Raw genomic sequence first — 27,649 nt, 5'->3', positions numbered from 1 at the left:
TATATATTTATATATATATATATATTTATATATATATCTATATATATCTATAATAGTTAAATAAGTAGTGTAAAAACAGAATATTTTAAAAGTAGTGAGGTAGTGTTCAAGGGTTCAATGTCCATTGAGAAATCAGATGGCAGAGGGGAAGAAGCTGTTCCTGAATCGTTGAGTGTGTCCTTCAGGCTTCCATACCTCCTTCCTGATGGTAGCAATGGGAAGAGGGCATGACCTAGGTGGTGGGGGTCCATAATGATAGACACTGCCTTTTTGAGGCACTGCTCCTTGAAGTTGCCTTGGATATGATGGAGGTTAGTGCCCATCATTGAGCTGACTAGTTTTACAACTCTGTGCAGTTTCCTTCCGTCCTGTGCTGTAGCCTGCCTCCCATACCAGACGGTGATGCAGCCAGTCAGAATGCTCTCCACAGTAGATCTGTAGAGGTTTTCAAGTGTTTTAGATGACAAATCCCAAATCTCCTCAAACTCCTAATGAAATAGAGCCACTGTCTTGCCTTCTTTATTCTGTAGCTGCATAGGTATGTTGGAACCAAGTTAGATCCTCAGAGATCTTGACACCCAGGAAATTGCTCCCTCTCACCACTTCGGATCCCTCTTTGAGGACTGGTATGTGTTCCCTCGTCTTACCCTTTCTGAAGTCACAATCAGCTGGTTGGTCTTACCGACGTCGAGTGCAAGGTTGTTGCTGTGACACTACTCAACTAGTTGGTACATCTCATCCCCGTACGCCTTCTCGTCACCATCTGAAACTCAACGGTTATATCATCAGTAAATTTATAGATGGCATTTGGGCTGTGCCTAGCCACACAGTCATGGGGTTCATTCTGTCAGGTTGGAGGCTACCCAGACAGTATTATACATAACCTACAAAAAAAATAGGCATAAGAAAATAAGAGGAAGTTGAGGGAAATATATTCTGAGTCAGAATGAGAGTTTTTTATGCCTTTACAATTAGACCATAAGACCATAAGACAAAGGAGCAGAAGTCAGCCATTCAGCCCATCGAGTCTGCTCTGCCATTTTATCATGAGTTGATCCATTGTTCCATTTAGTCCCACTCCCCCGCCTTCTCACCATAACCTTTGACGCCCTGGCTACTCAGATACCTATCAATCCCTGCCTTAAATACACCCAATGACTTGGCCTACACTGCCGCCCATAGCAACGAATTCCATAGATTCACCACCCTCTGGCTAAAAAATTTTCTTCCCATTTCTGTTCTGAATGGGCGCCCTTCAATCCCTAAGTCATACCTTCTCGTACTAGACTCCCCCATCATGGGAAACAACTTTGCCACATCCACTCTGTCGTTGCCCTTCAACATTCAAAATGTTTCTATGAGGTCTCCCCTCATTCTTCTAAACTCCAAGGAATACAGTCCAAGAGCAGACAAACGTTCCTCATATGTTAACCCTCTCATTCCCAGAATCATTCTAATGAATCTTCTCTGTACCCTCTCCAACGTCAGCACATCCTTTCTTAAATAAGGAGACCAAAACTGCCCACAGTACTCCAAGTGAGGTCTCACCAGCGCCTTATAGAGCCTCAACATCACATCTCTGCTCCTATACTCCTATACCCGATGTCAGTGGGGAAGAAGCTGTTGTTGAACCGTGAGGTGTGCGTCTTCAGACTCCTGAGTGTCACGTGTCTGACAGCAGCAATAAGAGGGCATGGTCCATATGGTTGGGGTCCTTGGTGAAGTATGTTGCCTCCCTGAGGCATGGCCTCTTACCCATGTTCTTGATGGTGTGGAAAACTGAACCCCTGATGGAAGTGGCTGCAATTCTGTGTGTCCTCTTGAATCATTCGACCCCATTTTCGCCAAGTTGGGTCAAGCCATTCTCCTATTCACTGATAAGAATTGTTGCTTGGTAGAAACTAAAGTTCGCTGCCTACTCAGCTGCTGATTGCCTGGGCCCATCTTCCAGTCACCTACCTGTCACTGTGCATGTTGATATATCATCAGTCACTATGCCTGCTGATCACCTAACCTTCCTTTATTCTTTCAGATATATGCACATACTGTACGTTTAAGTTCACTTTTATACACAGGCATATCAAATGCACTTGTTAGTTTAATCACACATAAAATACGTTGCAAATTCTCAACAGGTCAATTTGAAACATTAATTCTTTCTTCACAAATGCTGCCTGACTGCTGTATCTGCAGTTTTTCTGGTAAATTGTCGATTCGTTTGTTATTGTCACATATTGGAAAATATAGGCCAGTGATCCTGACATCAGTAGCAGGTAAGTTATTGGAAAGTATTCTAAGGGACTGGATATGTAAGTGTTGTGACAGATAGAGACCGATTAGGCTTTGTGCATGTTAGGTGTGTCTAATCAATCCGATAGAGTTTTTCAAGGAGTTACCAAGAAAGCCAATGAAGGCAAAGCAGTGGATTTTGTCTACGTGGACTTTAGCAAGTCCTTTGACAAGGTTCAGCAAGGGTGGTTGATCAAGAAGGTTCAGTTGCTTGGCATTCAAAGTTCAAAGTATTGTAATTTATTATCAAAGTACATATATGTCACTATATAGAACTCTGAGATTCATTTTTAAAGTTCAAAGGACATTCTATTACCAACGTATGTATGCATTATACAACTTTGAGATTTGTCTCCTTACAGGTAGCCACAAAACAAGAAACCGAGAAGAACCCATAAGGAATGACAAATGCCCAATGTGCAGAGATAAAGAAAACAAATCATGCAAGTTAACAAAAGCAAACAATTAGCATTCAGAATGAAACTGAGTCCCCAGACACGAAGCCCTGAGTAGGCCCTCAGCCCCAGCAGCCTTAGTTCAGCACACAGCGGAGTAAACATCATGGAGCCCACAGACACGGAGCCCAGAGTAGCTGGAGCAGGCCCACAGCCTCAGCTTCAGTGCAGTGAAGAGCAGAGTAAAGATTGCAAAGCAGTGAGCAGAATGGGTCCGACCCTCACGACACTGTGCCTTTACAATCTATTGTGTTGTTCCTCACTCTCGGACCCGGGGTCTGGACCTCACCACCACGTTTCGGCCCATACTCAATATTTCCAAATTGGCCCAGCACTTAGATCAATCCAACCTTGCTCTCCTTTTAGGTGGACGAGCCCCAAACTTGCCTCTCCTCCTTTCTCTGATTCGCACACCTCCATCTCTGGCTTGAACATGCCTCAACCTTGCTCTGACTCCATTTTACACCCTTGCACTTTGACCCTTGACTCAGCCTCACCTTCGCATACCTCTTCAGTGTTCACGATGATCGTTTACCTGAATTTTTTTTACAGAAAAAGTGTTATTAATCAAGTATTTAGTTGTATTTCTGGCTTTGGGAACCGCCAGAATGTTGTTGCCTGCTTTCGGCAGTGCCACCTTAAACCAGAACTGAATAAATCCATAAAAGAATCAATGAAGGACCACATCAACTTGAGTGTTCGGCCAGTGTGCAAAAGACAACAAACTGTGCAAATACAAAAATAAAAAATAAAATAAATAAATAAGCAATAAATATCGAGAACCTGAAATAAAGAGTCCTTGAAAGTGTGTCCATAGATTATATGAACGTTTTGATGATGGGACTAGGGATGCCTTGTGAAGTTATCCACTTTGGGTGAAGAGCCTGATGGTTGACGGGTAATAACTGAACCTGGTGTTGTGAGTCTTGAGGCTCCTGTACCTTTTTCCTGATGGCAACAGTAAGAAGACAACATGTACTGGGTGGTAGGGGCCCCTGATGATGGATGCTGCTTTCTTGTGGCAACTCTTTTTGATTCTGCATCCCTTATGCACAGTCACTCATCCTGCTGGCTGCAATTTTGTCCTATTATCTGCCGGCCCTTCCTGACAGCCTGACTGCACGCTATTTTTGCTTTTTTACCATCTGTCCTATCCTGAGCTCCTGCACTCCAGTTCCCACCCCATGCCCCTCCCCCCAGCCAAATTAGTTTAAACTCTCCTCAATGGCTCTAACAAATCTGCCCATGAGAATATTGGTCCCCCTCAGGTTCAGGTGCAACCCGTCACTTTTGAACAGATCATACCTCCCCAGAAGAGATCCCAATGATCCAAGAACCCGAAGCCCTGTCCCTGCATCGGCTTCTCAGCCATGCATTTAGATTATGAGGACACTCAGTCCTCGTTTATTATCATTTAGAAATGCATGCATTAAAAATGATACAATGTTCCTCCAGAATAATATCACAAGAAACACAAGACAAACCAAGACTAAAACTGACAAAACCACATAATTATAACATATAGTTACAACAGTGCAAAGCAATACTATAATTTGATAAAGAGTAGACCATGGGCACGGTAAAAAAAGTCTCCAAGTTCTGATAGCCTCATCATCTCACGCAGACGGTAGAAGGGAGAAGCTCTCCCTGCCATGAACCTCCAAGCGCCGCAAACTTGCCGATGCTGCACCATTGGAAGCACCCGACCCCAGCGGACTCTGAGTCCGTCCGTCTGTCCGATTTATCTGCTAAATCATCCTGTTTCTACCCTCACTGATGCATGGCACAGGCAGCAATCCAGATATTACTACCCAGGAGGTCCTGCTTCTCAGCTTTCTGCCTAGTTCTAGCTCTCCTCAGGACCCCTTTGCTCTTCCTTCCTATGTCATTGGTACCAATATGTACCAAGACATCTGGCTGCTCTCCCTCCTCCTCCAAGATGTTGCGGACGTGATCCAAGATGTCCCTGACCCTGGCACCTAGGAGGCAACAGACCATCTGGGTGTCCCACTCACATCCACATCTGTTCCCCTAATTATTGAGTCTCCTATCACTCTCACTCCCCTCTTCTCCCTCTTTCCCTTCTGCACCACGAACCCGTGCTCAGTGCCAGTAACCTGGTCTCTGTGGCATTCTCCTGGGTGGTCATCCCCCACAACAATATCCAAAACAGTATACTTATTATTGAGGGGAATAGGCACAGGTGTGCCTATGCACATTTCCATTTCTCCTGACAGTCACCCAGTTACTCACCTCCTGTAACTTAGGGGTGACAGCTTCCCTGTAACTCTGATCAATTATCTCCTCACTCACCCATACAAGCCAAAGGTCATCCAGCTGCTGCTCCAGATCCCTAACACGGTCTTCAAGGAGCTGCAGCTGGATGCACTTCACACAGATGTAGTTCCCTGGGAGACTCTGGGTCTCCCGGGATCCCACATCCGGCATGAAGAGCACACAACAGCCATTTACTACACTAGTAAGAGGGAAAAAATGGAACCTTAACAGGAACTTACCCAGAGCCAACGCCTCTTTCGAGCCAAAGCTCCTTTGACCCAAAGCTTGACACTCCTATTCTCACCACTGGCCTACTCCCAGCAATGGCTACCCCAACAATGTGCTCTGCTTCTGCCACTAGTTGGGCCACCGGAATGAGCCTGAAAGCCCGTGAAGCTCTTCTTTTAAACAAGCGTCGCCAACTTGTGCAAAACCTCATCACTGTGCTCCGCTCCCACTGCGGATTGGGCCCCCAGAAACCTCAGATCATCCAATGAGGACTGGCTCATGGACTTCTGGTTTCCTTGTCCTGAAGTCAATTATCAGCTCCTTGGTCTTCCTGACATTGAGTAAAAGGGTGTTTTTATGGCCACCACTCAGTCAGGTTTTCAATCTCCCCCATGTGCTGATTCATCATGACCTTTGATTCAGCATACAACTGTGGTTTTGTCAACAAACTTGAATATGGCATTGGAGCTGTGCTTAGCCACGTGGTTGAGAGTGTAAAGTGAGTAGAGCAGTGGGCTAAGCACACAGCCTTGTGGTGCACCTGTATTGATGGAGATTGTGGTGAAAATATTATTGTTGGCAATCCAAACTGATTTGGGTCTGCAAGTGAGGAAATCGTGGATCCAATTGCACACGGAGGTATTGAGACTAAAGTCTTGGAGCTTATTGATTAGTTTTGTGGTGATGATGGTATTGAATGCTGAGCTGTAGTCGATAAAAAGCATCATGATGTATGCATCTTTGCTGTCCAGATGTTCCAGGGTTGAGTGAAGACCCAATGAGATGGCATCTGCAGTGGACCTGATGTTCCGGTAGGCAAATTGCAGTGGATCCAAGTCGCTTCTCAGTCAGAAGTTGATATCTTGATGAGATGAAGTAGTAAATTGGATAGGACATTGGCTTTGCTGGAGAAGCCAGAGAGTCATAGTAGAGGGTTGCTGTTAGGGCATATTCTGGAGTTATGGAATATAGCAGATATTAATTTCAACAGCAACCCAGTCCTCAGATCTGAATTTGTCTTGTAGATGCAGTTTAAAATGTTGTTCTTGGAGCTGCAGTCTGGGGTCGATTGCAAACCAGGAAATACCCCCATTGACCTGAGATGCCTGCATACATATTTATGAATGTAGTTCAGAAAGAGCCATGATTGTCATTCATTTTGGGTGTCTGCAGTATTGGTGTGAAGATCTAGGTGTTTGAAAATTACATGTATTTCAAAGCAAGCATTGTGGGTACATTGTAACCATAGAATTGTCCTGGCATTACCTTTGATCTTTAGCATATAAAAACCTGGTCCTGACATATGGATGCAGTTATAAAGAAGGCAAGACAGCGGCTATCCTTTATCAGGAGTTTGAAGAGATTTGGTATATCAACAAATACACTCAAAAACTTCTATAGATGTACTGTGGAGAGTATTCTGACAGGCTGCATCACTGTCTGGTATGGAGGGGCTACTGCATGGGACCGAAAGAAGCTGCAGAGGGTTGTAAATTTAGGTGGCTCCATCTTGGGTACTATCCTACAAAGTACCCAGGACATCTTCAAGGATCAGTGTCTCAGAAAGGCAGTATCCATTATTAAGGACCTCCAGTACCCAGGGAAACATAGAAAATGTTTCTCACTTTTATCATCAGGTAGGACGTACAGAAGCCTGAAAGCACACACTCAGCGATTCAGGAACAGCTTCTTCCCTTGTGCCATCCAATTCCTAAATGGAACACTTGGACACTACCTGACATTTTTTAAAATATATAGTATTTCTGTTTTTTGCACGATTTTAAATCTATTCAATATATGTACACTATATAAAGTATACTGAATAAAATTTATTTATTATTATTACTATATTTTTCTCTTCTGTATTATGTATTGCATTGAACTGCTGCTGCTAAGTTAACAAATTTCACATCACATGCCGGTGATAATAAACCCGATTCTGATTCTGATGTCATGTAACATTGGGTCAGGTAGCTCCACTGAGAGTGTCTCCAATGATGAATGATGCCTGCTTGTTGTGCTGAATAAAGACTTCTCTATCTCCAACTTCAATGGCTCTCTGGTGACTTTGAGCACAGTCACAACTGTTGCCTCTCTGACTGGAGGTCTGGGACTAGTGGTGTGTCGCAGGGATCGGTGCTGGATCCATTGTTATTTATCACCTATATGAACAATCTTGGTGATAATGTGGTAACCTGGATCAGCAAATTTACAGATGACATCAAGATTGGGGGTGTAGTGGACAGCGAGGAAGACTATCAAAGCCTGCAGTGGGATCTGGACCAGCTGGAAAAATGGCAGATGGAATATAATACAGACAAGTGTGAGGTGTGCACTTTGGGAGGACAGACCAGAGTAAGACTTGAAGGGTGAGTAGTAGGGCATGAGGAGTTCAGTACAACACCGGGATCAAGGAATACAGATCCATAATTCATTGAAAGTGGTGTCACAGGTAGATAGGGTCATAAAGAAAATTTTTGGCATACTGGCCTTCATAAATCAAGGTATTGAGTACAAGAGTAGGGATGTTATGTTGAAGTTGATGGAAACACCTAATTTGGAGTATTGCGTGCGGTTTTGGTTACTGACCTACAGGAAAGATGTAAGTAAGATTGAAAGAATATAGCTGGTTGGTGTCGCTACCCTCGGAAAGGCCATTGGGTTTGAGTTGCTGCCCTCAGAGAGGCTACTGGGTCTCGATACTCTCGGAGATGTTATTGAAATTCTGAGATTTATGGATTGGACCGCAGTTCATATTGGCCTCTTTCAGTTATATGTTTTTTTTTCCATGTTCTTGCTCATTCTTTCTTTTTGCTGATGGGCAGGCAGGGGGTTTGAGGTTTGATGTTCTAGCTGTTGTTTTTTCATGTGGGTGATCTGTTAGTTTTGTGAGAGGGAGAGGTTGGGGGGATATTTGGGGTTTGCAAGTTTTTGATTTCTTATTCTTTTCATGCATGGGGGTTGGGGGGATTACGACTAGAGGGCGAGGGAGTGATAGCAAGCCAATCCTACGAAAACCAAGAGCTAAAGAAACACCAACAGAAGCTCCAAAGACTTCATCCCTGGGAGAGACAACATGAAAGGCTGACCCCGGACAGAGGACTCTGGTGAGCTGCTGTTGGCTCCAGTAGGGATGATGGGGTTCAGTAATTAAGTAAGTCATAATGAGGTTGATAGTAAGGTCAGAATCGATCTTGCCATATTGGGAACCATTCAATAGTTTTTTGACAGCAGGATAGATCATCAATTGCTGAGTGGTGTTTGCTAAGGATACCTGATGTTTTTCCAGAAGCCCTGTTCTTGTTAGTTGTTTTATAACTGGCAACATTGAGAAAAAGCCTCATACAGTATGCTGCATTGTGGCATTTAGCTGGATCCTGGTTGTATTCACTGCACTGAACAGAAATTATGAAAGTCGTAACATATTAACCAAACTTTCAGTGGTAGTTTCTAACAGATTCTTTATCAAATGTTGAGAAGTGAAGTTTATACCTTTTACTGATAATTGTCTTTTTTATAAATTCCTCTAATTTATTACACCAAGTTTGCCTTATCTGTACTATTTTACAGCAAGGTTCTGCTAAGTTGCCTTTGTTCTGTAAAGTTACATAGAACATTTCAGCACAGTTGTGGCCTGTTGGCCTATGATGTTATGCCAATCTTTTAGCTTGCCCTAAGATCAATCTAACCCTTCCCTTCCACATAGCCAAAAACATGAGAGATTCTGTAGATGCTGGAAATCTCTGGCTTCTTCCCCCTTCATTTTCAGTCATGATGAAGTGTTTTGGGTTAAAACATCGACTGTTTATTCCTCTCCATAGATGTGTCATGTGCTGTAAGGTTTCACTGCTAATGTAACGGCCGCTCTGTAATGCTCCACTGCTAAGGTAATGGTTTCTCTGTTGCAGCAATGTTTGGGTTATGACTAGAAATAATGGGGCCTTTGGATTGTATGTTAGCCAATGAGCAGATGTTGTTCTTTCTTGTGGGTCTGGGAGCAGGGATTTCGCGGTCTTTTGTTAGTGAGAGATGAAGAGAGAAGACGTGTGTGGAGAGAGCTGGTAGACCACCGGACAGAGTTGACGGGGAGCGAGGGTCCAAAGGTCAGTGACGCTCAGAGGAGGTCAATGGTGGACGAATGGCCTTATCAGTGAGCTCCAAAATGCACATTTGACTTTTTCCCTAAACTGGGCCCTTTTGCTTCTTATTTTCTTTACTAACCCTATACAGTACTCAGATCAAGATTTATAAAGTGTAATCATTTAATTGCATATGGTGCACTGTCTGATAATTTGCAGTTCGGAATTGTAACAGGGCAACAGATCACACAGCATCCACACAAACGAGATTTCTCAGGTTGGCGGGGCCAGAGGCCGTCTTCCCCAAGACGAACACGTGCTGGCCAAGCCTGAAGTTTACAGATATTTGACCTGCTGAGTTCCTCCAACATTTTGTCTGTGTTACTTCCTCCCAGATAACCCTCCATTTTTCTTTCATCCATGTGCCCATCTAAGAGTCTCTTAGATGTCTCTGATGAATATGCCTCCAGCACCACGATGCTTACGCCTACAGTCTCTGTGTAAAAAAAAGCCTACCTCTGACATTCTCCCTATACTTTCCTCCAATCTCCTTATATTAGCCATTTCTAGCATGGGATCAAGGTCTTTAGCAATCCACTTTATCTATGCCTGTTACCATCTGGTACACCTCTATCAAGTTACCACTTATCCTCTTTTGTTCCAAAGAGGAAAGCCCTAGCTTGCTTAATTTATCCTCATAAGATAACCAATCTAGGCAGCATCCTGGTAAATCTCCTCTGCACCCTCTCTAAAGCTTTCATATTCTTCTTAAAATGCAACTATTAGAACTGAACATAAAATTCCAAGTGTGCTCCAACCAGAGTGCAACATTACCTTGTAGTTCTTGACTAATGAAGGCCAATACAACATGCACCTCCTTAATAACCCTATAAATTGTACAGCAACTTTGAGGAATCTATGGACACGGACCCCAAGATCCCTCTCCAATCCAAGCAGTATGATCATCCCTCAGAACCAAACTCATCTGCTTTTGGGATCAGCCTTCTTACTCTCTATATTGCTGTATTATCTATTCTCCACTTACCACACAGAAGCTTGATTCAGCATTCACTTTAGATAGAAAAGTTGGAAACTCATTCTCTTGGTTGGATATGTTTGTGCAATGTCCTGTTTGAACCAACAGAATGAGTAATCAGGACTCTGACTGCACCTTGGGGCACCTTGTTTCTCTGCAGTGCCCACCCTGCCTTGAGTAATGGTGTCTGCAACCCGGACTGTTTGCATTGGCATTATTTCCGTACAGTGTGGACTCTTACTTGCATTGACTTTGTGCCTGTATATCGCCTAGTTTTTGCATGAATTATTTTCCTGTATGGCTTGGAGTATGTTTGCATTGACCATGTTTCTGCTGTCTAGAGTGTACAGATTATTGACCCTGTTTCTGTGTTGCCTGAACTTCCTGCATCCCCGTTAAGCCTGGGCATTGTTTGCTCTGTGTGCCTGTTCAGGTCAGACATGGATTGCATTGCCTCTGTTCCCAGACTTGTTATCAATATCGAAGGCTATGGACTACAAAGGACTGAGACAGCATGATGAGAATATTGGCTAAGTCACAGGAAAATGAGCAGAACAGTGATTTTTTTTCTTCTTGGACTGGAAGGAAATGTAGACTTTAGCTCTCCAGACACATACTCAGTCCACTGCTCTTCTTAACCTGATGCGAGAATAAGAAGATGGGGAGGGGAAGGAATACAGGCTGACTCCCACCTTCTTATTCTGGCAACACCTGCCATCTTGTCTCTGAAGGATCTTGGCCAGAAACTTCTGTTTATTTCTCTCCATAGATGCTCCTTGGCCTGCTGAGTTCCTCCGGCACTTTCTGTGCATTGGACATTTTCTGTTTTCCTTCCTCCCATCGTGCAGAAGGTACAAAACCCCAAAAGCCTATACCACCAGGCTCAAGGACGACTTCTAGGACCGTTCAACCGGCCTTCTGTACAACAAGATGGACTCTGGACCTCACCATCTATCTTGTTATGATCTTGCACGTTATTGGCTGCCTGCGCTGCACTTTCTCTTCAACTGCAACACTTCATTCTGCATTCTGTTCAGAATCAAAATCAGGTTTAATACCACTGGCATATGTCGTGAAATTGTTGTTTTGTGGCAGCAGTACATTGCAATACATAATAAAAGCTATAAATTACAGTGAATATATATTTAAAAAATTAAATCAAATAAGTAATGCAAAAAGAGAGGCGAAAATAATGAGGTGGTGTTCATGGGTTCTTTCCACATGCAGAGGAGAAGAAGCTGTTCCTGGAATGTTGAATGTGTATCTTCAGGCTCCCATACATCCTCCCCAATGGAATCAATGAGAAGAGGGCATGTCCTGGGTGACGGGAGTCCTTAATGATGGATTGGGACCACCTCAATCCTGTTGTAGTGAAATGATCTGTGTAGATGGGGAGGGGAATGTCCATGTTTCAGACCGAGACCCTTCATCAGGACTGGTTCAACGTTCAAATTAAATGTATTATCAAAGTACATATATGTCACCCTATACATCCCTGAGATTCATTTGCTTGTGGGCATACTCAGCAAATCTGTAGAATAACCATAACAGAATCAATGAAAGACAACCCAACGGGGATGTTCAACCAGAGTACAGAAGACAACAAATTGTGCAAATACAAAAAGAGATAATCATAAATAAATAGTCATAGAAAAGTACAGCACAGAAACAGGTCATTTAGCCCATCTAGTCCATGCTAAAACCATTTAAACTGTCTACTCACATTGACCTGCTCTGGAACCATTGCCTGCCATACTCCTATCATCCATGTACCTATCCAAACTTCCCTTGAAATCAAGCTTGCATGCCCCACTTGTGCTGGCAGTTCGTTTCACATTCTCATGATCCTTGGAATGAAGAAAGTCCCCTCATGTTCCCCTTAAACTTCTCATTTTTCACAGTGGCACTCCACCAGCTACAGGCCTCCTACTAACATCTGCTAACAGTCATCTATTCATACTCTCTGGCTTCTTCCACAAAGCCAATGTCTAATCTAATTTATTACCTCATCTTGAATGCTGAGCGACTGAACCTTCGGTCACAATAACAAATAAATATTATTTTCAAAAGCCTGCCTGCATTTACCCTGTCAATATCCCTCATAATTTTGTATACCTCTATCAGATCTCCTCTCAGTCTTCTATGTTCTAACGAATAAAGTCCTAATCTGTTCAATCTTTCCTTATAAGGAGTTATAACTCCTTATAACTAAGATATTTTCTCTGTACTCTTTCAACCTTGTTTACATCATTCCTGCAGGTATGACTAAAATTGCACACAATATTCCAAATTAGGCCTTACAAACATTTTATACAACTTCAGCATGACATCCCATTTCCTGTACCCAATTATTTGATTTATGAAGGCCGATGTGCCTAAAGCATTCTTTATGACCCTATCTACCTGTTCTACCGCATTCCTCAGTGCCCTACTGTTCACTGTGTAAGACCTACCTTGGTTGGTCCTTCTGAAGTGCCAAGCCTCACACTTGCCTGCATTAAATTCCATCTGCAATTTTCCAGCCTATTTTTCCAGCTGATCCAGATTCCTCTGCAAGCTATGATAGCCTTCCTCACTGTCCAGTGTACAGCCAATCTTGTTGTCACCTGCAAATTTGCTGATCTAGTTAGCCACAATATCATCTAGATTCTCGATACAGATGATAACAAAAACAGACCCAGCACCGATCCTTGTGGCACTCCACCAGCTACAGGCCTCCTACTAACATCTGCTAACAGTCATCTATTCATACTCTCTGGCTTCTTCCACAAAGCCAATGTCTAATCTAATTTATTACCTCATCTTGAATGCTGAGCGACTGAACCTTCGGTCACAATAACAAATAAATATTATTCTCACATGTACATTGGTACATGTGACAATAGTAAACCAATTTATCTATTGTCACTGTGATGCTATTGCATGCAATAAACTTGGCGCTTGCTTTGACAGGCACAACGCTCCCCTCTATCAAGGACATTTTCAGGAAGCAGTGGTCAAGTCGGAGGCATCCATTGTTAAGGACCTTGTGACCCAGAACATGCCCTCTTCTGGATCCTGTCATCAGGGAGAAAGTACAGGAGGCTGAAGCCACACACACAACCTTTCAGGAACAGCTTCTTCCCCTCTGCCATCAGATTTCTGAACTGTCAATGAAATCCATGAACACTACCTCACTATTTGGCTCTCTTTTTGCACTACTTTTTGTTATATATTTCCTATTGTAACTTGCAGTATATTTATGTCTTGCACTGTAAGAACAAATTTCACTACCTATGTCATTGACAGTGATTGTGAAATTTCACATTACATAAAACAAATGGTAATAAAACTCAATCTGCTCCCGGCCGACCCCAGGCGGACTCGCCACCCGCAGCCGGCGTGCGCACTGCGCGCACTCCGGGGCTGCGCAGCGCGCGCGCGCGCACGACCGCCTTCCGTCGCACGTGCCGGCCCGCGTGCGCACGGCGCCGCCACATGCAAATTACCGCCAAAACGTCCGACGTCGAGATGGCGGCTGGCACCGCCCGCTCCCGCCCCTATTGGTTGCTCGCTGTGCCATCGGGCGCCGTTCCCACCAGCCCCGTGCCTCCCACCGAAGCTTGCGGCCCGCAGGCCGTTTTCGGGGCGAGCCGGGCCCAAAAGGCGGGCGGTTTACTTCATAAAAGTGCGGAAAGAGGGCGTAGAAAGTGGGTTAGGGAGGCTGGAGGAAGGGTTGGGGAGGTCAGAGCCTGGAGGCCGCCGCCCCCGTGGCGGAGGGAGTTGAGGCTGGCTGCTTCGTCTCCTTGGCGACGGCTGGGGATATCCGAGCGTTATTGAGCGATCACTCTCTCCTCCCTCCTTTATTTAAAAAAATAAACACTTTTTTTCCCGGACGGGTGGGGGGGACCCGAATGCTGCAAAAAAATCCTTTTGTGTTCGTCAACAGCCATCTTAGCATGACATGAAGTGTAAGTAGACATCAAGCTGTCTGATTATGTCTTAGCTCGGTGTAAACATTTTATTTTGCTGCCTTTTTTATAATTCGTTCCTCTCCACCCTATCTCGGACTCAGTAAAGTTGCAAACCCAGCAAGGTTGATGAGTGTCACGTCAGTTTAACGTGGTAATTTCTCTTGTTTTTTAAAACCCTTGGCACTTTGGTTTGTAACATTGTTTTTTTTTCAATCATTTTGCATCTATCTGTTCTCCGTGTAAATCCTTATCCACTACCCACCGTCACTGGGGTGAAATTTGACCTTATATCCAAAGCTCAACTCATGACATTGCATCCCGATCTTTGGTTTAAATGCGCAAAAAAAACGACGCATTTCCGAGACTCCGCTAGTTTAAAACCTTTGCAAAGATTTTTAACTCCCTCGTTCACTTTCTGTGGTTCTGGCATCTGTCACGTAAATGCACACCTCCTTAGAAAAAGATTACTTTTAGCAGCATGCACACTTTCCCCTTTCATGTTAACTCTTTAACGATAAGTTTTTTTTATTTAGGTTTTACTTTTGTAAAACCCGCTCGCTATTATTGAAATTATGTCGCACTGTCGGTCTTTCCTGGAGGGAGCGACGTTTCGCTCCATGTAGTTGTCAACACGGCAATGCCCTCAGTGGCTCGGGTAATGGAATTTTCCCTGTGGATACTGCGATCAAAATTCCATCTCATCCACCATTTCTCATTCTGGGAATCCTTCCCTAATTTTAAACCACAGTCTTACTTTCAATATTGTGGCGCCAGATACGTTTGACCTGCGAAAGAAAATGCTACATTTGCACGAAGGGCGAAAGACAGGGAGAAGTGCAAATGTCACGGGCTTTCCCCGTGTTGCGATCTCTCCCACAAACACACGGGTCGTTTCCTGCTCGCAAACTCGTGAGCTTTAGCCCGTGCTATTTAATCCAAGGTGACAGACAAACTGTTTATGTGGCGACCAACTCCTCCAGAGAAAGCCATAGACAGCGATATGCCACTTGACCTTTGACAGTTAGGTGGCCTAATGAAAAGATCTACCAGCAATTAACCCAGATTATAAAGTTCACGCGATTGCACAATCCAATGCTTAGCGGCGCTGTAGTGCTTGAATCGGCAAATCTGTTCTGTGTAATGGGACTTGACAAAAACCCTATAAACACGACTGCCTTCCGTGGAAAACAACGCTTGTGCTATCTATAAAGACTCAGAGTGCTTTGCCAGCTTCGTACTTTTCCAAAAATAGAAGGCAAGGGATTGTGGGCAGGAGTCTTGTGATTTTCTTTCCGTACGTAATGTAAACCAGATGGTATGTGTGTGGAGGAATTGCCACGCAGACCAAACAGTATACAATCAAATCACTTGCGCCCACTTTGTAGGCATGGGATCAGATTTCGCTCTCCGAGCTTTAAATTAAATGTTTATTTTGAACGAGCTGAGATTTTGATGATTTAAAAATATATATAAACGTTGATTCACGCATTACAATAAAGGCAAGTTCATTTCGTCACAGCATGAAACAAGTATACCGAGTGCATACGTTTGCAAGGAAAGTTGAGGCCTTTTCTAACAAATAGCTGCATTTGAGAGCTTTTAACATTGTTTAATGTATTACAAAACACCGTTAGTGTTCAATTGCTTTTTCAACAAAATGTTTCTCAAACCTTCGTAAAGCAACCACAGGTACCTGTTGTTTACAGATGCCAATCGCGTACTTCAGGCCAATAGTGTATGGGGAATTTAAGGTCAACCTACCCTTATGGTTCGAGACATGGAAACTTTGAACTACCGGGTTACTGAAGTATTCGTCGATACATGCCATTTAGTTCGGATACTTGTCGACTGCACAACATTTTTTTTCATAATAGTACTGGATTAGTTACTCGAAGTGGTGCAGCAATCAGTTGACAATGTGTATTCATTCAAGGAATTTATCATACTGGTGGTTGGTCCCTAAAGTCTCTTAGAGAGGTGGCAGGCGTAGACTGATTTCAGCGTTTTTTACTTGAATTACACAGGTATCAAAATGAAATATTTTAATAATATATAAATGTAAAACGCAGTTTGGCAAGGTAAGTATTAAGATTCAGGTTACTACTACTGTATAGACATTTCTGTATAAAATCAGATTACAATATAAATGTTGCAGATTTAAAATGGCTAGTAAAATTTGGTCTTTTTTAATCATCAAGAATTGCGGAGGCCCATCTTACCCCCTACAAGGATAGCTTGTTCCTTAATTCTAAGCACTGGCGATAAAATAATGGCATTTTGCTCCTATTAAGTGTTTAAGTTGATCTTGTGAAAGTACATTAGGTACCATTAAGCTGCAAGGGATTGAAGGAACTACTTCACATGAAGGGATTAGTTCCTGACACCTACTTATCTTTAATATCATTACACATACACGCATAAAGACTTCTGTGAGTTAGAAGCAACACACACAAAAAATGCTGGTGGAGCACAGCAGGCCAGGCAGCATCTATAGGAAAAGGTACAGTCAACGTTTCAGGCTGGGACCCTTCGTCAGGACTAACTGAAAGAAGAGATAGTAAGAGATTTGAAAGTGGTAGGGGGAGGGGGAGATCTGAAATGATAGAAGACAGGAGGGGGAGGGATGGAGCCAAGAGCTGGACAGGTGATTGGCAAAAGGGATACGAGGCTGGAGAAGGGAGCGGGTCATGGGACGGGAAGCCTGGGGAGAGAGAGAGAAGGGGGGAGGGGAGCCTGGAGGGTGGAGAGCAGGAAGGAGTTACTGTGAGAGGGACAGAGGGAGAAAAAAGGGGGGGGATTATATTAAATGAATAAATAAAGGATGGGGTGTGAACGGGAGGAGGGGCATTAACGGAAGTTAGAGAAGTCAATATTCACGCTATCAGGTTGGAGGCTACCCAGAGGGAATATAAGGTGTTATTCCTCCAACCTGAGTGTGGCTTCATCTTGACAGTAGAGGAGGCCGTGGATAGACGTGTCAGAATCGGAATGGGACATGGTATTCAAAAATGTCAATTATGTTCCCAGTTTATAAAAGCCCAGCTTCTAAAGCTAAAAGTTTAGCTTTTAGCTAAACCTCATGCTTCATTTTGGTTGTTTGCCTCAGCATCTCTCTGTAAGGACATCAAAACTGGACATACTATTCTAGTTGTACCTGCAATTTTTCTCTTTAAGTAAACTTGAGGATAACTTGTTTCAACTCCTGATCCATGGATTCTGAGGTAGCTGGTGAGGCTAATGTTGGATCAGCAGAGAGCACTGCTGAGGCAAGAAGTGTTTGACAGGGCGGGTGAGTGGGATGGGAACTGATGTCTTCTTTGTACAATTTTCAGTGGGTCTTTGCATAGACAGATGAAGAGATTTGATGTTCTCAGTGTTGTCCTGGAATTTCTTCATTTTGATTGGTCATGGGCCAGAGATTTCCACATCAGGGAGGATGTTATATTTTCAAGGAGACTGTGAGAATATCCTTGAAACATTGCCTCTTTCAGCTATAACTAATGCTTTTAGTATATGTTTCCAGTTTCACGTCGTACTCTTCATAAATTTTAACATTTGTTTTTCCCAGCAGTTGTAATATTGGTTTTGGACTTCCAAAGTGTGATGTCTATGAGCTCCATGTTATCCCCTCTCTTCATTACCATAAACAGGTATAGATAGGCATCCGTTAGTCTCATGAGACCGTGAATTTGCACTTTGGAAGGTTTCAAGATAAACAGATATATTTACTTGAGATACATGTGTCTGGAATTACTCAGATTCAAATACATAACTTTTCATTATCCACAAACTGGACCATTCCACTTAATCTCTAGGTCAGTTGATATTTGATAAACTGCGTAGCTTTTGACTCTGAACACTCTGACAGGATTTCATCCTTCAATGCAGATTATAGTTCAGGCATGAATGTTATTGGCTTGGATAAAGTAGACAGACCAAATCTGTTGGCAGAAACTAGGGAGCACAAATTATAAAATCTGGGAAAACAGATATTTAAGGAGGATATAGGGTAAAACATTCTTGCGCATTGAGAGAATAATTTGAAAAATAGAGGAATGGGATTGATGAGATTGCTTTCCTAGGCTCTACATGGAGCTGGTATAAATGATGTGATTTTTAGAGACAGTATTACCATAATCTAGATTGCAAAGAACTATTCTAAGCAATGTTGTGTTTAAGTACCAGTTCAATAACGGTGTAATTGCTTTTGAGTTAACAGATTATTGGTTCACAACTCATTTGGACTCAAATAATACAGTTAATGTAGACTACTGATGGAGTGCTGCATGTGCTAACATGTCTTTTAAATGAAATGTTAAACTAAACCCACATGTACAATTCAAGTGGATGTATGAGACTCACAGCTATTGTTTTGAAAAACTGCTGCAAATAATTTTCCTGGTATCTTGGCCATCATTTATTCCTGGTGTTTGGTTACATTAACAACATTAACTGCATTTCTGAAGTAATTTATTTACAGTGAAATGTTTGGCATACTCTATAAATTAAAATCTGACCATTTAAAAAATAACTATAGAGTAAATTGTTTAGGTACAGTTTATAATATTGATTGAATTTTGGAAAAAGCTGGGATTATTTTGGTCATTTTTGTAAATTGTTGACGTGCAAATGTTTGATGGTGGGCACATACTGTAACTGATTGGTGGCTCTACCTTCACACAAATGTACTCTCCAATTCACTTTTCTAAAATTTAAATCCATCAATTGCATAATTTCTCACAGTACCTGCCTTAATTCTGTGCAAATATAACTGGTGGATGTGCATGAGGACATCAGCTGAACTTTTGCATAGACAATATTGTTACTTTCTGGTTTGACAACTGACATGGAAATCTTTATAATTTTCCCTTGTGATTTGATTACAAAATATCACACTTGGTTGGTTGGTCTGAATATTGAGCATTTGAGAAGCATGAGACTTAAACTTGTCAATTTAAAGAGAAGACTTAATTTGATTTTTTTATATGATATCTGAGAGAAATCTACATGATGGTGGTTCCTTAGGGGTCTGAGGCGGGAGGTGCAGAGGCCTTAGGTGCCACACACAAGGTCAGGAACAGTTATTACCCAACAACTGTCAGTCAGGCTTCTGATTTGGTGTGGATAACTTCAATCACCACTACTCTCAACTGATTTTACGACTTGCAGACTCACTTTCAAGGACTCTTACAATTCACGTTTTGAGTATTAATTTTTAGTTGCACTTTGGTTGTTTGTTAGTATATGTTTACAAATCATTTTTCATAAAATTCTATTTTTCAAGAAAATCAATCTCAATATAGTAACTTATATGTACTTGGATAATAAATTTACTCTGTACTTTGATAGGCAATTTTAGATGTATTTTAAATTTTAAATGTTAAGTCGGGATCTGCATTCAATGAACAAACAAAAGTAAATTTGAAGGAAACCATGATAATAGTGTATAACTAATGTATTACAATACACAGTAATAGTAGGGAAATAATGAAAACTGCAGTAACTCAAGGGACAAGGGGCAAAAACTGTAGAAGGATGAATGAGTCAAAACCCGTTTTTTTTGGACTCCTTAGTTGATAATCTGTCATTCCCCAAACACAAGTATCGACACCCATTCTACTTAATCTCCTTCATAGGTAAGGCTCTCACCCCACTAATCAATCTTGTGAATCTTTGCTGAACCGCTCATTAAGGCAAATATGTTTTTCCATGCATGTAATATATTTTTGGATTTTAAGAAAATGAAGGCTGTAGTAGAGAAAATTAGCAGCAAGCTAAATAGACCAGTCATGAATTCATTGGATTACAGAGCAGACACAAGGTGTTAATTTCCTACTACTAATATTCCAGGCATGATCTTTGTCAAAATACGATATGATTGCAGAAAGTCTTATTCTTGTTAACTCTGACTTTGCTTTCATGATTGTTTGGGTTCTGTGTATAAAGACACCTAAATTTCTGAGAGACAAGAAATGTACATTAGGTCGAGCAGCATCTGTTGGTGTGGGGGGTGGGGAGGAAAGGGAAGGAACTATTGATGTTTTGGGTTGAGATACTGCCAACTAATGATTTTTCAACACTTCAATGATTTTTAATTATTCTTACCAATGTGAATAACTGTGCAAGAGAATAAGGTAAGAATATTTTGGTTTTGAATGAGCTGAGTATTATGGAAAATGGATATGGGAAGTCAGCTGCCTGTAAGGAGACAAATTTCAAGGTTGTATATGGCATTGTTCTTTCCCCTTGTTCTAAGTGCTCTTTCCTCTCCCCTCCAATTTGCATTTTCTAATTACCCCCTTTAGACTTCAATTTTAAAATAATCAAATTAACATATGTAAAATGTTGTTTTTAATGTCAATAATTAGAACGTTTACTTGTGTTAATTGCCAACAGAACATGTCCATTGAAGAAATATTTTAGAGCCCCATCTGACAAGAATTTTAATTGACATTGTGTGTTTTAATTGTAGAGAACAGCAATGGAACCTTTATTAAAGTATCATAGAAATGCAATGCCCAAGTCTAGACATTTTTACATTACAGTTGCATTGACCTACGTAAGCATTTTTATATATTGTAGGTAGGTGTGAGAATGCTTTTGGTGAATGTAAATTGTCTTGTACTAGAAGTCATTGTACTCAGGAGGGCTGATCTTTTTGAATATTCTGTTCATTATTTTTTGAGCCTCATAAACTTCAGATTATTGAAAAAGGTTGCAAGTAAATGTATTATTTTGACATTTTAATGACGTACATAATTAGTAGCTAACACTGGCATGCTCTCAACCCATTTGAACTGGTTTAGCACTGGAAGATTAAACGTTGGGAACAATTTTAAAGGAGTGACTACTTACTCCTCAAACTCTGGGGCAGCCCAGTGGTGCAGCTGGTTAAGTTGGTGCCTTGTAGCCCCAGTGATCTGTTTTAGTTTCGACATCCAGTGCTGTCTGTGTGGAGTTTGCATGTCCTCCCTGTGATTGCGTGGGTTTCCACCCATATCCCAAGGGAATGCGAGATGGAAGGCTAATTGGCTATTGTAAATTGCCTCCATGTATAGGTGAGTAGCAGAATCTGGGGAGGGGGTAGGGAGTTGATGGAAGTAGGGGAATAAAATAGGACTACTATAAATTGGATGCATTATAGTTGGCACAGTCTTTTTCCATACTATAATAACTCTAGTTGGTAATTATTTTCAATCACATATCAAAAGGAAATTCATAATGAAAGTAAATTTGGGTTTCATTACATCACAGTATCTTATTGAGTTATATAAGCTGAATTGGGGGTTGTTAAAACCAAATGAGAAGAAATTTTTATTTTGAATAATTAATATGCATTTTCAAGAGGGTGTGTATACTTGAACATATTTCTCTTAAACTATTGCATAAAGTGCAGATAACTTTGAAGGGCGAACTGTGAGTTCCTGAGTAAATGCTTACAAAATTGAATTTGCATAGGTTTGTAAGAAAAGATTTGGAGCTGCTCTTAGAGCTTCACCTAACTTGGCACAATTAATCAACAGAGCACCAAACTTTTAACGCAACGAGCCAAGAGTTTACAGTGGATCTCAAGAAGAGAAGAGCACCAGCAAGTAAATTATTGAATTAACATCTGGATAAATATCAGCAATTTGGAAGCAATCATCGAGAAGAAAATGAACCTGCATATTAAGAAACCAATAGAAAAAGGCAAAATTCATGACAGTAGCAATTTGAAATTAGTAGGAGAGAAATAGTGATAAACTTGAAACAAAAGATGAATTTCATCAATTTTTACTTGAAACAGTGGTTTGTAGGTCATAATGAGTTTTGGAAAGGATCTTTCACACTTTACTGAAATTCAGCAACATCAGTTCAACATGCTTCACATCGCCTTAGATCACTTGGACAATATGAACACCTATGTCAGGATGCTGTTCGTTGACTGTAGCTCAGTATTTAACACCTTAATTCCTACAATCTTGATTGATAAACTAGAGAACCTGGGCCTCTGTACTTTCCTCTGCAATTGAATCCTCAACTTCCTGACCAGAAAAACACGATCTGTGCAGATTGGTAATAATATCTCCTTCCTTGCTGATGATCAACAGTGACACACCTCAGGGATGTGTGCTTGGCCCACTTCTCTACTCTCTCTATACGCATGACTGTGTGGCTAGGCATAGCTTAAGTGCCATCTATAAATTCGCTGATGATACAACCATTGTTGGCAGAATCTCAGATGGAGATGAGAGGGCGCTCAGGAGTTGCTGCACAGGATTGAAGGAAGCTACAGAAAGTTGTAAAATTAGTCAGCTCCATATTGGGTACCAGCCTCTGTAGTATCCAAGACATCTTCAAGGAGTGGTGCTTCAGAAAGACGGCACCCATTATTAAGGAACCTCATCACCTAGGACATGCCCTCTTCTAATTGTTACCGTCAGGAAGAAGGTACAGAAGCCTCAAGTCACACACTCAGCAATTCAGGAACAACTTCTTTATCTCTGCCATCTGATTCCTAAATGGACATTGAACCCATGAGGAACCCTACCTCATTTAAAAAAAATTATTTCTGTTTTTGCAATATTTTAAATTTAACTATTTAATATATAGGTATTCTTACTGTAATTTATTTATTTATCTTTCTTTCTATATTATCATGTATTGTATTGCTGCTGCTAAGTTAACAAATTTCATGACATATGCTGGTGATATTAAATCTGATTCTGATTCAGTCTATGAACCTGGACCTACAGATATGGCATGGAAATAATCCCTTCGATCTACTGAGTCTATGCCAACCATCAGGCACACATTCTCACTAATATTATGTGGATCTCATTTTATCCTCTCCACATTCCTATCAAGTCTCTTATTTTCTGCCGTATACTGGGAGCAATTTGCAGTGGACAATTAATCTACCAATCTGCACAGTTTTAGGAAGTTGGAGGAAACTGGAGTAACTGGTAGAAATCCATGCATGGAGAATGTGCAAACTCCACACAGACAGCACACATGGTCAGGATTGAACTCTGCTCACTGGGTTTCTGAGGCAGCAGCGCTACGAAGCTGCACTGCTGAACTGCCCTAATCAGGGAATTTATTCTCCATAAACTATTGGTATTTTATCATTACAGTATTCAAAAAAAATCTAACACCCAAGATTTAAATGCCAAAGTAATCCAAATGATCGTATATGTCCTGTTAAGGACAGAGTAGGTTATGTTTAAGAGGCCATTCCTTTCTCTTTGGACTTATACACTATAATTAATATCTGTAGACTAACAACACACATCAAAGTTGCTGGTGAACGCAGCAGGCCAGGCAGCATCTCTAGAAAGAGGTACAGTTGACGTTTCAGGCCGAGACTCTTCATCAGGAATTTGCTTGAATTTCCAGCATCTGCAGAATTCCTGTTATCTGTAGACTAAGTAAGCTTTCAGCCCTGCTACTCAAATGGAGTGTTAAATTCCAGTTTCAAACGTAGCACCTTTTGTTAATGATCTCTTTTGGCCAATTATTTTTCTTGGACAGTTGCTCAAGGTTGCTTTTATTCTAAATCTGTAGGTTCTGAGGTTTCTGAAGAACTTAATGCAGGTCCACAGACACTGTCATGAGTGGTGTATGTGATACTTGTATGTGATGGGTTGTTTGGGACATTGGCTGTACATTTTGCTTTTTGTATGTGCCCTCTGTGTACTCCCATTTCATACACTGGAGATTCTTAGTGTTTTTCTGGGTGACTCTTACAAAAAGAACAACTTTAAAAAGAGTTGGACAGGCATATTGAAAGGTTTAGAAGACTATAGGCCAAACATTGGAAAAAGGGACTAACTTGGATGTAGTATCTTGTCTGCATGGTATAGTTGGACTGAAGGGCCTTTTGCCATGGTGTGTGACTGATTCTATAACTGGTCAAGGACCAGGGATCCCAATGACTCCGTTTTAAAAGACACTCTGGCAATTTCCTTGACATATTTCCTCTGTTCTCAAAATAAGTTGCTGTGACAAAACTCAGAGTAGAGTGCTTATTTTTGAAGTTTGGTATTATGCAGGCAAATGATGTAGCATGCCTACCAGAGATGGTCATGTATGATTAAGGTTGATACTGGGGGCATTGGTTTGGGAGAGGACACTAACATGGTTTGTCTAGTGCCAATGGATTAAGACAATTTTGTGGAGAAGATATTCCTGGTACTTCCCCAATCCCTTGATGTATGTATTGTAGGTTGTTTCTGTTTCTGAAATATGCAGAGAGATAGGGATCACTCATTGGTGTTAAGTTTGAAGTTCTGTGTATTGAACACTTTTTATCAGAGACAAAGTGCTATGTTGGGTGCCCTGGTATTCTGGCTCCCAAGGTATAGAAAATGATCATGTTTTCTCTTGGTGATCTTAATTGATGGAAGTGTAGTGTAATGTTGAGGGGCAGATTGGTAGAGGGCCTTTGACTTTCAGATGTTTAATGTAAGGCCCTTCCTCTTGTACATTTCAGTAAATGAGTTAGTGGTGTCTAGGACATCAGGCTTCCATAACATCGAATCATACTGCATAGAAATGGACCCTATTGGTCCACCTCGTTCTTCCTGACCCTGATGTCTGCCTACATAATCCCATTTGCTTGCATTAGGCCTGTGTCCCTCTTCACCTTTCCTATCTAAAGTACCTGTCCAAATGCCTTTTAAATGTCACAATTGTATCTGTGTCTACCATCTTACCTGGTAGCTCATTCCAGCTAATCTGCGCCCATGTGTGAAATACTTAACTCTCAGACCTCCTTTAAATGTCTCCTTTCTCAGTTTTAAACTCTGTCCTGAGATTAAGATTCTGACTATCTATCCTATTGATGCCCCTCATAATTTTATAAACCTCTAAATTCTCTCCTCAACCTCCTATATTACAGTGAGAATAAGCCCAGCCTATCTAAACTCATTTTCTAACTGCAGCCCTCCATTCCAATAACAGATAAACATTTGGGCATTGTAAATTGATGGTGTGATTTTGGTTTAGGAGTGGAAGCCGTGAAAGTGAAACAGTTCATCTTTCATCCTATACAGTGACTCCACTTCACTGAGAACTGAGCCAGCTGAAGTAGATACAGTTTACAATTAATTTTTCTCTCCTCCGTCCCATGTCACTGTTCATTCAATAGAGTTGTTACATTTGTTAATAAAAAGGAAAGTGTCTTGTTCTTTAGAACTTTTGGTAAGTGCTCTTTTCATTGGCTGAACCCTAGGTTGTAAAGTAATTAGTCAGTATTACAATGATACAGTACAGAAACAGGCTCTTTGGCCTACTGTGTCTGTGCCATCCATCTAGCACTTATCAAAACTAATTGCATTTCCCAGCACTCAACTCGTACTTCTATGACTGGAAAGATAGAGTTTACTTTCTTTGGAGCAGGGAAAGCAGGGTTTTTCTTGGAGAGAAAAAGTAGAGGTTTGCTTAAAGTAGAAAATTAGATTTATTTGTCACGTGTATATTGAAACATACAGTAAAATGCTTTGTTTGCATCAATGACACGGTTCTGGGAGCAGTCTGCAAGTGTTGCCAGGCTTCTGGGGCAACGTAGCATGCCCACAAGTCACTAATCCTAAATCATACATCTTTGGAATATGGGAGGAAACTGGAGCATCCTGAGGAAACCCATAGGGTCATGGGGAAAATGTACTTATTTAAATACTCCTTAAATGAGTATTTCTTACAGACATTACTTCTGTACAAATTTTAACGAAACTTCTTTAAAGATGTTGAGAACTTCCTTACAGGCAGCAATGGAATTGAACCCGGGTCACTGGGGCTGTAATAGCATTACGCTGACCACTACAGTACCATGCCATCTAGTTTTTGATCTCCTTTTAAAATCATCTGGATCCATTTCCTATGCTCTCTTGAAACTTACTGGGTTCACTGGAAAATTTATACTACTGTACCAAATAGCACCTAAAAAGAATTAAAATTTTATTGGATAATATCCAATAATGTTAAAAATCTGCCAGTCTGGCACCACCAAATTTTCAGTGTGCTGGATTAGTGGAGCTTTACTGTACCTGGGTGGCATGATAGCATAGCAGTTATCACAGTCCTTTACAGTGCCAGCAATCAATGATTGGGGTTCAATTCTTGCTGCTGTCTGGAAGGAGTGTACATTCTCCTGTGACTATTTTCTCCAGGTGTTCTGGTTTCCTCCCCCATTCCAAAGACATAGTGGGTTAGTGTTAGTAAGTTGTGAGTATGCTATGTTGGCTCTTGCAGCATGGTGATATTTGCAGGCTGCCCCCAGCACATCCTCGGACTGTGTTGCTTATTGACGCAAATGAAGCACTTAACTGTATATTTAAATGTACATCTAACAAATAAAGCTAATCTTCTACCTTAATCAAGCCTCTGTTTTCTCTGCTCCAAAGAAAGTAAACCAAGCTTTTACAGTCTCTCTTCATTCCTAGTGAAAATTCTGGTGAATATCCTGTTCAGCTACATAATCTTCATTTTCCTTTCTCAACACTACATACCCACTTGGGCTTCTCCCAACATGGGCAACACAGTGGCACAATTGATAGCTGCTGCCGGATGAGCATCCTGACCTCTGGTGCTGCCTGTATGGATTTTTCATGTTCTTCCTGTGACTGTGTAGGCTTCTCCCCAAAGCCCCAGTTCCCTCCCATATTTCAAAGATGCACAAATTGATAGGTTAATTGGCCACTGTAAATTATTTCTAGAATATAGGTGAGTGGTAGAATTTATGGGAGTTAATAGGAAAATCTGAAAAATAAAATGGGTTAGGAAGGATTACTTGCTTGTGTTGTTTTGCTGAACATTGTGGAGTGCCATTTTGGCACTGGAATGTGTGGCAACTCTTACAGCTACCCTCAGCACATCCTTGGGTTATGTTAGATATTAATGTAAACAACAGATTTCACTGTACAGTATGTTTCAATATACATGTGATAAACGAATCTGCATCTAAATAAATCGGAATCTAAAATAGGTGCTGATGATCAGCATGGACTTGATGGGCTGAAGGGTCAGTTTCCGTGCTGCATGTCTATAATGTTCTATGACTTACCTCTTGTATTAAGGAGCCGCCTTAGAAAAATGCTGCAATCTTCTCTTCCATTGCTGCTTTTAGAGACATGAGAAGTGCTCTTATAGTTTGTAATCTTATGCACAAATAATGCTTGTGATGCTGCCTGGTCCATGTGACATCACAAATTGTTTCATTCTAATACTAGTGTATGCTGTTTATGTGATAACAGGGAAAAGTTTGTAGATGTTTGAGTGAAAAATCAAATTCTTAGGCCGGTGGCACAAGGGGACAGCACTGCACAACTCTTGCGACCCAAATTCAGTTCT

General features: G+C 41.4%; 1 protein-coding gene and 1 long non-coding RNA gene across 6 annotated transcripts in view; one reads left to right on the top strand and one right to left on the bottom strand.

Moving 5' to 3' along the window:
* Positions 1–27,649, bottom strand: part of LOC134344895 (uncharacterized) — a 145,081-nt gene that overhangs the window by 107,971 nt on the left and 9,461 nt on the right. The gene's annotated exons all lie outside the window — the stretch shown is intronic.
* The window catches only part of foxn3 (forkhead box N3), a 408,734-nt gene continuing 395,231 nt past the window's right edge, over positions 14,147–27,649 (top strand). For 3 of the 5 annotated variants that reach the window (XM_063044941.1, XM_063044991.1, XM_063044933.1), the window contains exon 1: positions 14,148–14,314. The gene's annotated coding sequence lies outside the window, so the exon portion shown is untranslated. Of the gene's footprint in view, positions 14,315–27,649 lie in introns of all 5 variants that reach the window. The other 2 variants (XM_063044950.1, XM_063044954.1) reach the window with 1 other exon arrangement.

Source organism: Mobula hypostoma, chromosome 1, assembly GCF_963921235.1.
Source record: "Mobula hypostoma chromosome 1, sMobHyp1.1, whole genome shotgun sequence".
NCBI lineage: Eukaryota > Metazoa > Chordata > Chondrichthyes > Myliobatiformes > Myliobatidae > Mobula > Mobula hypostoma.
The sequence above is the reverse complement of the archived record's forward strand: the minus strand, read 5'-3'. Positions and strand labels throughout refer to the sequence as shown.